This window comes from Hippocampus comes, unplaced genomic scaffold, assembly GCF_001891065.2.
Source record: "Hippocampus comes isolate QL1 unplaced genomic scaffold, H_comes_QL1_v1.1 scaffold104, whole genome shotgun sequence".
NCBI classification, from domain to species: Eukaryota; Metazoa; Chordata; class Actinopteri; order Syngnathiformes; family Syngnathidae; genus Hippocampus; species Hippocampus comes.
In genome coordinates this window covers 2,666,244-2,677,682 of record NW_017806072.1, presented here as the reverse complement: position 1 = coordinate 2,677,682, position 11,439 = coordinate 2,666,244, and the positions used below count along the sequence as shown (strand labels likewise).

At 41.3% G+C, this 11,439-nt stretch overlaps 1 protein-coding gene across 1 annotated transcript in view; it reads right to left on the bottom strand.

Moving 5' to 3' along the window:
- LOC109530360 (GTPase HRas) overlaps window positions 1-11,345 on the bottom strand; it is a 21,090-nt gene extending 9,745 nt beyond the window's left edge. Inside the window, exon 1 of the mRNA XM_019893993.1 lies at window positions 11,037-11,345. The gene's annotated coding sequence lies outside the window, so the exon portion shown is untranslated. The remainder of the gene's footprint in view (window positions 1-11,036) is intronic.
- Between the last annotated feature and the right edge of the window lie 94 nt (window positions 11,346-11,439).

Sequence of the window (11,439 nt, the reverse complement as noted above, 5' to 3'; positions counted from 1 at the left end):
GTTTTTTTTTTTTTGCATTTTGATTTTTAAAAGATCATTTAAAAAAAAAAACTTTTTTTCCCCCCCCCCCCAGTCTTGTTAAATCATGCTCACTGGATTTTCATTCTTTTTTTTTTTTTTATATATTCTTATAATCCGAGTTTTTTTAAGTTATTGGATTTATTCATATAATGTCAAATCCTAACATCAATCCAATAATCATTGTGTAGATAATTATATTGTGCATCACTAATTACATGGGGATAGCGATGGCTAAGAGGCTAAGATTGTGGCCTGTGACCAAATGACCTCAGGTTCGACTCTGTATTTCTTAAATTTGTATGCATAAACCTCTGCACAGAAAGATCTTCGTAATCAAAATCTATGTTACACAGCTAGAGTGAACATTACGCTGATTTCCCCAAAATTATAGAAGGATAAACACACACATGCAGTGCTCAATGTATCTATCTTTGAGTGCTTGGTCTTTCGGAACCTCTGTGTCAGGCACACTCAGATTAGCCATGCCTTGCTCACTGCTGTTAATGATTGACTGAAAGGCAGACTCCATAACTAAGGACATTGCCATTAAGCAGCAGCAATAGATCCTCACATCAACTGTTGCTGAACCTTGTTGGAACAGGTGGCTCTGAGCACCGTAACCAATGTCAGTGGAGGCTTCCTTGTAGCACACGGGCATAACAGGAATCTGTCTGAGTTTCTGAGTCTCAAGCTTTTGGCAAAACATTTATATACACATATAAACACGTGCTTGGACACTTGTACAGGGTCAGGCAAAATGATCTGACACATTTGGAGGTTAAATAAAAGGCAAATAAATAAAAATATAATACATATAATGCCTTTTTTTTCATATACTGCCATTTTGCTTTGTTTCTTTAAAATGCCATTGTTTTTCGTTTCTTTGTAAGTTGCTGCCATGAATTGGACTGGTGAGCATTGCATGTTCATTGTGGAAACGTTTATCAAAACAAACAAATCTGTAACTGCAACACAACGAGAGTTCCGTTTGCACTTCAATCTTGGTAGACATTATCCCATACCAGCTCGAAACACGATCTTGTTATGGGTTACCAACTTCAGAGCTACTGGATTTGCATTGAAAAGAAAATCAACCGGCCGACCTCGCACCGCCAGAACTCCATTTAACTTTTAAAACATAATGAAACAGAATGGCATTATATGCACTTTTTCGAAAATAAAAAAACTTTTTTGTTTCTTTACTCTACTCGCCTTTTATTTAATCTACAAATGTGTCAGATCATTTTTCCTGACCCTGTATTTTAGTAATTTTTGATGTACTTCTACTTTCATGACAAAAGAATTTGTGGCCTCAAGCGATTTTGTTGTTTGCTGGCTGCATTTTTTCCAAAGGTGAATAAAACACTCTGATTTTGAAAGTCTACAGTCGTGTGCAAATCCAATGAGAGCAAACATGCACCAGAAGGGTCGAAAAGGAACGGAATATGTCAGGAACCAAGGCATTCTAGATCACAAGCTAAATGTGCTGGAGGCACCGTTATGGCATTACGTCTAGCTGCCAGTGGAACTGGGTCGTCAATAATGTTTATTGATGAGGTGTCTGCTGATAGAAGCAGGAGTTGTGTCAATGTGATACGAGTGCACAGACATGTAGATGCAGGAACACCTTCAGCCTCGGGTGAACATACATCAAGGTGTGTTAAAATGTTGACAGGCTAACATTAAGTGGACGTTTGGTATTTATTTTAACAGGATCAACAGACTACTTTCTAATGTGCCAATAAATGCCAAACCAGGTGAATTAATAAAACACTACCGGTACTTTAGGTTTATTTTTATTTAAAATCAATTACAAAACTAGCAAAGAAGAGTAAAATACCAATATTGTCAGAATTCACTGGATTAGGTTATAGACTACGAAACTGTAGAGAGGTTGCACAATTTGCATGATCGAAGCTATCTCCCCAAACGGAATTGACACAAATGGTTATGCATATCCGCCACACAGGATCAATAGCGCACACCTGCCCAGTGGATGTAACTGGTAGTTGACATTGAAATTTCAACTGAGCCATGCCTATTGCTGGAAGATTGGAGGCAGGAAACGAGACAACCTTGCTATCTCCCCTCAAACTAGGCCGTGTCAGTGGTTGAAAAATAATCCACAATAATAGAAATGATAATAATAATAATAATAATAATAATAATAATAATAATAATAATAATAATAATAATAATAATAATAATTGTTTTTCTTATTTTATAATTATAATAATATTTATTTGTAAGGTTGAGGTTCAGCAAAGATTTTTTTCTGGAATGTCAAAGCTGTTGTGAATTACAACGCATGGTAAAATCTGTATTATGCAAACTTGTATTGGGAAAATTTAACAACAAAAAATGTTTTTTGTTTTACCCAAGTAAATCAGCATCAAAACAAATTTTGGGAACACATAAAGCCTGATTTTCACCTTGACGGCTGCTAAAGGTGCATTCCACTTGGGCACCTGGTACCCATCAGTTGCAGTCCCAAAGGTGAAAAAGGTTCAACTCCTTCTTCAGCTTGATGACATCACTTACCGTTGGTGTCCCCCAACCGTTTTGTGGATTGCTGACACGATAGGCACCGATCACCTTTCAGCCACAGCTCCGATTGGTCCATTCGGACTGAGTTCGATGTCCCCCCGCCTCCCCCGGGACGTGGGTAAAGTTCTGCTGGAGTTCTGCCAGCTCACATTGCAACTGACCACTGTGGCCCCTCCCACAGGTGGTTAGCCAGACAGTATTACAGAGTATTTACAGACTGTAGCTTGTCATTTTTAGCATCAGTGACAGTTGTTATCTTATTTGGTCTTGTGTAAAACAGGTAGAGGAGTGTGGGTATCACGTTGCGAGCAAAGCGGAAGGGAACCCGCTTCACTTGCAACCTAGTAATCTAAAGGATTCCCGAAAAGCAGACAACAACAAGAACTCCGTATGGAAATAAGATTTATTAACAAAAAGTCGCACCGCAAAAACGAGACAACAGAAAACGCTGGCAAAAAACGAGTACCAGGAAAACACGTCGAAACTAAATAACGAAAAGCGCTCGCACTAAAGCAGGGAGGAAAAGACAAGCTAGACGCAATATAAAACACACCGAGAATACAATACCAAATACTAACTCGCGCACAAGGGCGAAATGCGAGAGGTAATTACCGACACAATGGGCAAAGCAGTGGCACGGCAAGCAATTCTCCGGCAAGTGAGAGTACGAAAGCCGGTCCTAATAAAGCCAGTGCCTAATTACAAATGGGTAGCAGGTGTGCATCCGGCCAGAAAACACCGTCTGCCGCCTGCTGTCGCAAACGGGACATGACAGAAACGAGACAACCTTGCTATCTCCCCTCAAACTAGGCCGTGTCAGTGGTTGAAAAATAATCCACACATGCAAGAGATGAATGGAAAAATTAATGTTCAAAGATGCAGTTGTGTTCTTCGAGACACTTGACAGCATGGGCTTACGCTGAGCTGCATCTTGGGCTGATGTATCAATGGGGATGATTATGATCGGCACAACATTTATGTAATATATTTCATCACTCAGAAATAAAATGCATTGAGAGTATTTCCCTATCATAATGTCTCTGTCAAAAGCATGACTATGCTGTGGTAGCTCCACGTCTCAATATCCTTCTCTTCCGTCTTAAACTGAGAGATGAATGTAATAACGGGCTAAGAAATCTGTGATTTAAATATGTACTGTTATCCATACATACATACATTTATGTATGTATGTATGTATGTATGTATGTATGTATGTATGTATGTGTGTGTGTGTGTGTGTGTGTGTGTGTGTGTGTGTGTGTGTTTGCGTGCGTGTGTGTGTGTGTGTGTGTGTGTGTGTGTGTGTGTGTGCGCGCACACAAGCATACATACATACATGCACACATGATGCGCGCTGACACGCACTCGATAATTATTATTTCGGATTTAATTTGTCAATTTTGGGGGAATCACTCACTGCATTCTCTCAATTATCTCAGTTGCAGGCCAATTAACATCACTGTGACAGCAAGCAGCTGTTGGCCATTTTCTGCACTTGAAAGCAAGTGCAGTCATGTGTTATGAATACAGTTTACATATAAGGTTCTATTATTTATTCATGTATTTTTATATGCGCAGCTCCCAAAATCTATGCATGACTCTGTCGTGAACAAGGATCCCTAATATTATGTCTGTGTTTTGGAATTATTTATAATTTGCCACCTCCAGCCTGGGAAATTAACAGTTGGTTTTGAAGCCCCGGATCCTTGCGTGAGCTAAGAAGATAATCTTACTTGGCAGTTTAAGGTGGACACTCGTGGAGGGAACTGATGGGAAGTGGCTGAATATGAGGGAAGCGGGACACTCCTGGACATGAAGTCAGAATTATTGAGAAACAAAAGGGACACTGAAAGAGAAAAAAAAATAAATCTTTGAACTTTTAAACCAACTTTCTGCTCAGCTTTTTCGAACATCTCCATAAATATAGATGGTATGTGAGCACTATTACTTCTTTAAGACACAGCTTGTGTAATAAGAATAGCATAAGAACGGTCACCGTTCCTAGTATGATGTCTGCTCTAAATTTAAGTGCTTAATTGGTTAAAGGATCCATACTGGCAGTGGCACAAGTCGATTACTAGAGATAATAGATATTTAATGGAGCATTGATGGAAAGGAGGCCCTCTCTGGGGAAGTATCAGAGTCCAATACAAGGCTCCATGACATCTCACCACACCCTCCTCGGGCACCACTATGGCATTCTCCTAAACGGCATGCAAGCAAGTGTTGACTGGCAGATGAACTAGTCAACTATCCCTATTCTGCTTTTTGAGGCCATAAAACAAGTTTGAACAGTCCAGAAAGACTGCAGTATGTATTCTGAGGTCATGTACATTTTGATGAATTGCACATTTAAAGGACGACTAACGCTGACTATTTCTGCATTCAGCCATTTCGTTACCTCTGCGTCCCGCCTCCGAGACGCATAATTTTCCCGCCAGACACACAGTTCCAAATAATGTGCGTTTTTGGGACGCAAGGAAATTTCTTCGTCCAAAAAAAAAAAAAAAACCCAACAAAAAAACTACGGTAAATCTTTTTTTCCAGCAACGAACGCAGTTTGACAATGGCCGCCATTGTTGTTTTGATCTCGCGTTATCTCGTGTAACGAGATTTCCGTTCTCGTGAGACGAGATTGGCGAGATCGGCCTTCACTTCGTGGAAAGCAGACGATTGTCAAGTTGTGTAACTTTAAAACAAGTGTTGCGGAAATTTATTGCGGAGATATGAACTCAAAGACTGAACCATGGGATGAAATAAGAACCTATTTCTCAGCAAATCTTGTGTGCCTCAATTATTTATATTTTTGCAGCATTTGTTTATAAGAAATAAACCTATTATCAATGTACATTGTTGTTGTTGTTTGTGTTATTATCATAAGCAATTGAATAAGTAGACCATTTCAGAATTCGAAATTTGGGACTCTCTAAATGCAAAATGGGACTCATACTTTTCTGATCAGCGAGTCCCTGGGACTCGCAGGGCTCAAACTGTAAAATTATCACTGTGCATTCTGTCAATATTTGGATTTAGGCCACATGTCACTGAGCGGCGAAGGTTCGAAAGTGTGTGTGCACCTTGTGAATGTTGTTTTTTTTTTTTTTTTTTTTTTTGTCAGGGATCGTTCAAGGTCACAAACTGTTGCAAAGACTTTAGCTAACAATTTTAATGGTCTCAAACAGTTTTTTGTTGGAAAGAAATTTTTAACATGATTTGATATGACAAGAAAAAAATGCAACCATTAAAACAATTTGGGAATGTATGGCCAACGCCTGTGCAATTGTTTGCAACTCTGACAAAAAAAATAAATAAAGGGGGAAAAAAAAACAAAACCTTCATGCGTAAACACTTGTAAACTTTCAACACTCAGTGGCACATGGGCATTAAGGCCAAAATCCCGGTTTCTGAAACATTAGGGATAACCTGTTTACATGCGTGAGCACACAGAGTTACTCCCGTATACATGGCAATTGGGATGTCTCAATTTAAACAGCGACGCGTGGACAACGTCATGATATAAACAGATGTAATTTCTGCTTCTTACTTTCCACTGTCAACAAAATGCATTATATTCATTTCACTCACCAAATCAATAAAGCTTCCTCTTCGTTCCAAAAGTGTGGTTCTGTGCTGTGCGACGTCTGAATTTTGTCATGTTTGTGTAATCTCTGCTTGTGTATTTCTAGGGGTTTGTGCGCCAGATGCCGTGCATACAAATACATTCGATACTCAAAAGACCAAGATTCCTTGCGGAGATAGCATGCACAGAACACAAAACAATCTTCTGTTTGAAGGTGGTAACCCAATCATTTATATGATCTAATATTCATGTTCGAAAAAGGCTAACCTATGGGTCTTATTCAGGTTTTTAAAAACCCAAATATGAGCATAATCGGGTTTTTGCGCATGTTTACACGGCCTATCAGATGTTGCCAATATTTAGGTTTTGATAGGGTGACTGCCTGCATATAAACGTAGCCAGTGCTTAATTATCCATTTTTCATCCAAGTGGAAGCTTGACCAAAACTGCAAAGCATGAAGGAGAGCCTCCATTTTGCATTTACATTTTGAAATGATCTTTTTTTTTTTCTCTTGTAGTTTTTGTGTGCAGGTGAACTTTTCCCTCCGGGGGTCATTCTTTGTGGAGATGGAGCAGAGTGAGACCATGGAGGGAGCAGCAGACATGAAAAGGCCAGCTGACCTCCACAAAGGACAACTGGTTATAGGAGCTAAGGGGTTTTCATCAGACATAATGCTGCTAAACTCACTGGTTGGTCTTTCTTGCAAGCAGGGGAGTGGACCACTGTTCGAGAAACACAGAAGAACCCTCCTTTGATACAGATAAAATAATTCAAATTTGTCTAAGCTCATTTAAAATGTACTGCATCTTTAACGGAATTGGAAAAAAAAAAGGAAGCAGAACTCTCCCTCTAAATTGAAGTTATTATTCAAGATGGCGCCATAGTTGGCAACCGTCTGCAAGAGCTCTTCAAGAGCTCTACTTTTTTGTTGTTTTTGTCTTTTGTTTTGTCATTTGGTGTTCTTTGTCCTTCGTTGTGGACCGTTTTCAGCGTTTTGGCTATGACATTTGTCAAAGGAGAAGAATCTGCGCTTGATGGTTGTGCCTTCTTGGTCAGCACGCGTGTACTCGCACTGATTTTGATGGAGGGAATGTTGGTGCTACTTCAACATTGGCGCTCGACAGCCCCGGGACACTTGTGTTTTTTGCACCTATAATGGGCACCATTTTTCACTGTCCTGTTTTGTTCAGCGGAAATGTCAGTGCTATTTGACAGTCTGCGTTGGTGCGGCTGGATGGATGGCTGCTGGAGCTGAGGATGAGGAGAGAAGAGCGTTGACATGGAGCGCGGATGTGTATTTGGAACTGAGAATTGGCGCTTGGAATTAAAGCGGATTTACATGGGAGAGGAGAAGTGAAACAAATCTCTTTTTTCGTCAATGGACACTAGAGCTTCTTGTTTACGTTCAAAGTTAGCTTGTAGCAGACGTGTGGGACGTCATGCACATTTTGAGCATGACGTCTCTGAACCACTGGTAAAAGAACATTTTGACTTTCTCCTCCTTCATCTATAACTGTTTCAAACAAGACATATGCAGGAATAGTGGTTACGATTGCATAAGATAAGATAAGAAAACCTTTATTAGTCTCGCAACACAACACAACACATAGGACACAGACAGTTGTGCAATCTTCACCACTTTCCTGCATACACTTTGTTGTCTGAAGCAGTTATAGATGAAAGAGGAGAGGATCAAAGTGTCCTTTTACCAGTGGATCAGAGACGTCATGCTGAAAATGTGCACGTCTGCTACAAGCTAAGTTTTGAAAGCAAACACGAAGCTGTAGCGTCCATTGACAAAAAGAGATTAGTTCACTACTCCTGTCCCACGTAATCCACTTCAACTCCAAAACGCGACTCCCGGTTCCACATCCGCATCGGCGCTCTGCGCTAACGCTCCTTTCTTCTCATCGTCGGCTCCTCAAGCCTTGCATCCATCCAGCCGCAGACCGTTCAACAGCACCGATCTCTCCGCTGAACAAAGCGGGGCTGTGACATTACAGGCGCAAGACACAAGCGCCCCCGGAGCTGTCCAGCAACGACAGTCAAATGGCGCCGACATTCCTCCCAATCAAAAACAGTGCTGGCATACCCATGCTGCCGAGAAGGCAAAACCACCAAGCACCGAGTCTCCTCCTTGATGAATGTCGTGGCCAAAAAATGCTGAAAACAGTCCACATCAGGTCCACACGACGTAACAACAAACACAAAGTGACAAAACTAACAGAAAAACAACAAAAAAAGCAAGGCTCATGAGAGCACTTGCAGATGGCTGCCTACTCGGGCGCCATCTTGGACTTCTTGCATGACCGTCCATCTCTTATGTGTTGTGTTATATTACCGTATTTTGTTATTTTATGTTATCTGTTCTGTAAAGCTCTATGTTACAACTGCAGCAGTTGTGAAAGCGCTGTATAAAAAAAGATGTATTATATTGTATTGTATTATTAGAAAACAAAATACCTTATCCCAATTCACAGCTACACATTTAAAAAACTAAATCCGGGAAATTACGAAGAAAATCTTCTTAAGCATCTTTACAGTATATCTGAAAAGTCACTCTCATACTTGGAATAAGTTACTAGTTGTCGGGCTCAGCTGTTCACAGACAAGATGACAGATACACGTCACATCTAGCACTAGGTGGACTTGATCCATGTGATTCACTGCAGCCTCACTTCATGTATGACTCATTGAAAATCTCATCAATGGACTTTGATGCTTCTTCCATTAGGGAGGGGCATTTGACCAAGTCACATTGATTGACAACACTTAATCAGTTTGTTATTTATTAAAATAACATTTTCGTAAAACACCATAAAATGAGAAAAATGTTCTCTGAAATCTCTGAACTCCTGTTTCAATTCCAGTGTTGTCATGAGGAGTGCAATGACTACAGCGCGGTCGTCCGATTTTGTGCTGACAGACATGCCGCAGACAAACGAGTGTCTCATAGCCGATGTTGAGGTGTCTTGACATGTCATATCCCGTGTAGTATGACATACTCAGTGATTGGTCGTGAGGCATCTGGGGCGCTTCATGACCACCACGACGAAAGTTTGGCATGTCAGAATTTTTGTTGGTCTTGTCACATAGTGTGACATGTCCTACGTCGTCCTTCAATTGGTTCCTCAAAAATGACCAATACTTGTGACGAGAGACTGGATGTGGTGTTAACAAGCAAACAAAACGTGACTTGAACAAAAGGGGAAATATTGGAAAGTATGTGGAGCAGTTAAACTGATCCTACATTTGGCAACTGAGCTAGTAGCTGATTGGCAAACGTGGTGTCACTAAACAAATTTGTTTCCTCAAGTTATTTTTGGGGATAGTCCATATCGCCCTCTCCACACCATCCAAGAACGGGTTCCATACTCTCTTTTCCTTCGTTTTTTCCCCCCTTTTTCTAAACATAAAAACAATGCATCTGCAGATTTTAATCTGGTAGTCTGACAGTGTGACCATCGTGAACAACAAAAAAGTTCAGTAGTTTGACAAAGACATAATGCTGCCTGGAGGGATTGTCCTATAACTTGACCTATTTATGATAAAAAAATCGTATTGTGTAGACAGGGCCAGCACATAGAACGTCCAAACCATCATGAGACGGGCTTCAAAATCGGCTTTACGCGATCAAGGTTTTGGTTTTTTTTTTCCGCTTACCCCGGTTTCCAGTAGGTTAAGGGAATACTCTAAATTGACCTGAGGTATAACTGTGAAAGTGGATGGTTGTTGTTTGACTATAATGTGTGCCCTGTGATGAGCTGGCAACCAGTTCAGGACGTCTCCCGCCTACTGCCCGATGATGGCTGGGATAGGCTCCAGCACGCCCGCGACCCTGGTGAGGATAAGCGAATTCGAAAATGGATGGATGATGGTTTTTGGCATCGATCAGCAACCAGAAGCTTTGATAAAAAACATGGTACTCGATCACTGATTCGATCAAAAGACCAATCATGAATGCGCGCTGATATTCTATACACAGCAACAATTTCTTTCATGTGCATGGCATGTGCTGCTGACGTGTCACAGACGTGCTGCGCAGCACAACGCATCGATAATGTGATGCGTTGTCGCCTATACAAACCCGGGATAGGCCTTAACTATCAAGAAGCAACACTTTCTTTCTGGAAATCTGTGCAAATACAAACATTTTAAAACGATCACTTCACCATTGAGCTATTTTAAGAACAACTACTCATGTTGTTCTTGGGGGTTACCTGGTGTCTGCAGGCACCAGATTGGTGATCGCTGCTTTAGCCTTTATGGAATATCGTTGAATTGTGCAGGTGTGCCTAATGTGGCCAATGAATATACTGTAACTCCAGCCTTTTAGCCATGATCTGAAAGTGACACTCACAGTCAGCCCCTCCTCATGCAACATTTTAGGGAGGCAGCATCATAACAGCCTTCAACCCTGGTAAAGGAATCCAACTTCCGCAGTGATACATTTGCAGTTTCCTCACAGTGTGACAGGGTGTCTCCCTTTGGTCCACGTGAACACCGTTAGCGACAAAAGCGGTCTCGTTTGTTTGTATTTCTTTAGCGATGCAGTCATTTAAACCGAATCTGAATGACTTGCTATTCTGTTTTAGGGGTAACTGAGACATCCAGTAGCCTACTCCCAAGTTGAACACTATACTCAGGGCTTGTCGTTCAGAATGATAATTGCGCGAACTGCACATGCATTATTTATGAGGAACACACACGTAGATCAAAGTAAATTCACGCGTGTAAATGGAAGAGATGATTGTTTGTCAATTAAAACCTCACCATTGCTAGCTAACATGTAACTGTGGGCATCAAGACACAACGCGATACAAAAGCGGACACATTATTCGTAATTAACACATTTCGGAGACTGGAATGGGTTCACTGCATACTTACAACAAGCAGAGCTCTAATTAGCGATGTTTTGTCTGCCAGAGGGGTAAATGTTCCAACTCAAGTTGCCCCTTCAATTGAATATATCCAAACAGTCTTCGCACCGTTTCCGGTCGTCTTCAAATAATCGAATTGTTATGATATGCCACGAGCGGTTCACTTTTCTTCCGCTAAATAGCACAGGGTGACTCGGAGGTACTCATTGGTTCGAGCGAAACGTGCCCTCGTCGAACAATGTGGTTCCAGTGTGAGAGGATGGGGAGTGGGGACCCGGAGTGCGTGTAGCCCACGCCCAGCACAGACCCACACAGAACCGCCCCGATGTGCACGAGCCGTGGCTGCCTGTCGCGCGCATTTTGCAGGAGCGCGCACAAAAAACAGGAAAACAGGCACACCGACTTAGACT